The following is a 3,112-nucleotide window of genomic DNA, read 5'->3' as shown; positions in this document are numbered from 1 at the left end:
AGTCAAATTGTCCCTGTTTGCAGATGACATGATTGTATATTTAGAAAACCCCATCGTCTCAGCCCCAAATCTCCTTAAGCTGATAAGCAACTTCAGCAAAGTCTCAGGATACAAAATCAATGTACAAAAATCACAAGCATTCTTATACACCAACAACAGACAAACAGAGAGCCAAATCATGAGTGAAATCCCATTCACAACTGCTTCAAAGAGAATAAAATACCTAGGAATCCAACTTACAAGGGATGTGAAGGACCTCTTCAAGGAGAACTACAAACACTGCTCAATGAAATAAAAGAGGACACAAACAAATGGAAGAACATTCCATGCCCATGGATAGGAAGAATCAATATTGTGAAAATGGCCATACTGCCCAAGGTAATTTACAGATTCAATGCCATCCCCATCAAGCTACCAATGACTTTCTTCACAGAATTGGAAAAAACTACTTTAAAGTTCATATGGAACCAAAAAAGAGCCTGCATTGCCAAGACAATCCTAAGCCAAAAGAACAAAGCTGGAGGCATCATGCTACCTGACTTCAAACTATACTGCAAGGCTACAGTAACCAAAACAGCATTGTACTGGTACCAAAACAGAGATATAGACCAATGGGACAGAACAGAGCCCTCAGAAATAATACCACACATCTACAACCATCTGATCTTTGACAAACCTGACAAAAACAAGAAATGGGGAAAGTCTTCCCTATTTAATAAATGGTGTTGGGAAAACTGGCTAGCCATATGTAGAAGGCTGAAACTGGATCCCTTCCTTACACCTTATACAAAAATTAATTCAAGATGGATTAAAGACTTACATGTTAGGCCTAAAACCATAAAACCCCTAGAAGAAAACCTAGGCAATGTCATTCAGGACATAGGCATGGGCAAGGACTTCATGTCTAAAACACCAAAAGCAATGGCAACAAAAGCCAAAATTGAGAAATGGAATCTAATTAAACTAAAGAGCTTCTGCACAGTAAAAGAAACTGCCATCAGAGTAAACAGGCAACCTACAGAATGGGAGAAAATTTTTACAATCTACCCATCTCACAAAGGGCTAATATCCAGAATCTACAAAGAACTTAAACAAATTTACAAGAAAATATCAAACAACCCCATCAAAAAGTGGGCAAAGGATCTCATCAGACACTTCTCAAAAGAAGACATTTATACAGCCAACAGACACATGAAAAAATTCTCATCATCACTGGTCATCAAAGAAATGCAAATCAAAACCACAATGAGATACCATCTCCCACCAGTTAGAATGGCAATCATTAAAAAGTCAGGAAACAACAGGTGCTGGAGAGGATGTGGAGAAATAGGAACACTCTGACACTGTTGGTGGGAATGTATACTTGTTCAACAATTGTGGAAGACAGTGTGGCAATTCCTCAAGGATCTAGAACTAGAAATACCATTTGACCCAGCTGTCCCATTACTGGGTATCTACCCAAAGGATTATAAATCATGCTCCTATAAAGACACATGCACATGTATGTTTATTGTGGCATTATTCACCATAGCAAAGACTTGGAACCAACCCAAATGTCCATCAGTGATAGACTGGATTAAGAAAATGTGGCACATATACACCATGGAATACTATGCAGCCATAAAAAAGGATACATTCATGTCTTTTGTAGGGACATGGATGAAGCTGGAAACCATAATTCTGAGCAAACTATCACAAGGATAGAAAACCAAACACCACATGTTCTCACTCATAGGTGGGAATTGAACAATGAGAACACTTGGACACACGTTGGGGAACATCACACACTAGGGCCTATGATGGGATGGGGGTAAGGGGGAGGGATAGCATTAGGAGATATACTTAATGTAAATGAAGAGTTGATGGGTGCAGCACACCAACATGGCACACATATACATATGTAACAAACCTGCACATTGTGCACATGTACCCTAGAACTTAAAGTATAATAATAAAAAAAGGAAAAAAATAAAATAAAATAAGGTACCTGCACAAGGTCTGACACCTCTAACTGAATCCAATCCAGTTAATTATCAAGTCCAATTTGATCCTGATGCAGTCCAGTCTAAGTATTGCACAAATAAACTCAGAGAGCTCAGAACACATGTTAGTGAAGCTCCAAATCTGAGTGAAAACTCATCCACGACCTTCAGTTACAATCAAGAGAGCAGTGAGCACAACTGATTCCACAGGCACCTCACCTGCTCACCTGGTGTTCCTTGGGTTCACAGAGTTTTACTTCAAATCCCACTTCTGATACCAGATCTGCTAAAAAAAAAAAACTTCTGACAAATTAATTTTAACAGAGTTTAATTGAGCTAGAAAAAAAGAAAGATTCATAAATTGGGCACCTTCCAGAATCACAGCAGATTCAGAGAGATTCCAGGGATGCCTCATGGTCACAAGAAATTTATAGACAAAAAACAAAAAGGAAAGTGACGTACAGAAATCAGAAGTGAGGTACAGAAACAGCTGGATTGGTTACAGGTTGGTGTTTGCCTTATTTGGACACAGTTTAAATACTCAGTATTGTATGAGTGGTTGAAGTGTGGCTTCTGGGATTGGCCAGGACCCAGCTTTTGTTACAGACAGATATTCCTAAGTTAGGTTTTCAATCTCAACTACCTGTTAAGTTAGGTTATGATTTGTCCACAAGGACTCAAATATTTTTTAGTTTGCTTTAACATCACTTATAAGAGGGAGCTAATCTATGAATATGCAAAAACATACAGAGTGATACAATGGACTCTAGAATGTCAAAGGGGAGAATGTAGGAGGAGAGCCAGGATATAAAACTACACATTAGGTACAATGTACACTACTCAGGTGATGGGTACAGTAAAATCTCAGAATTCACCATTATATAATTTATCCATGTAAACAAAAACCACCTGTACCCCAAGAGCTATTGAAATAATTAAACTTTTTTAAATAATTAAAAATAATTAAAAATTTTCCAGACATCATGGATAATGAACAAGGATGGCATTGTTCATTGTGTAAAGGGAAAGATGTCTTTCCCTTTACACACTGTTGAGCTCTTGAAATAGGTGTTCAATAAAACGCTCACTTTCTTTACTGATCTCAGGCTTCAGGCCTCGTAGAGTACCAC

Source organism: Gorilla gorilla, chromosome X (genome assembly GCF_029281585.2).
Source record: "Gorilla gorilla gorilla isolate KB3781 chromosome X, NHGRI_mGorGor1-v2.1_pri, whole genome shotgun sequence".
Classification (NCBI taxonomy): Eukaryota; Metazoa; Chordata; class Mammalia; order Primates; family Hominidae; genus Gorilla; species Gorilla gorilla.
This window is presented reverse-complemented; position numbering follows the sequence as displayed.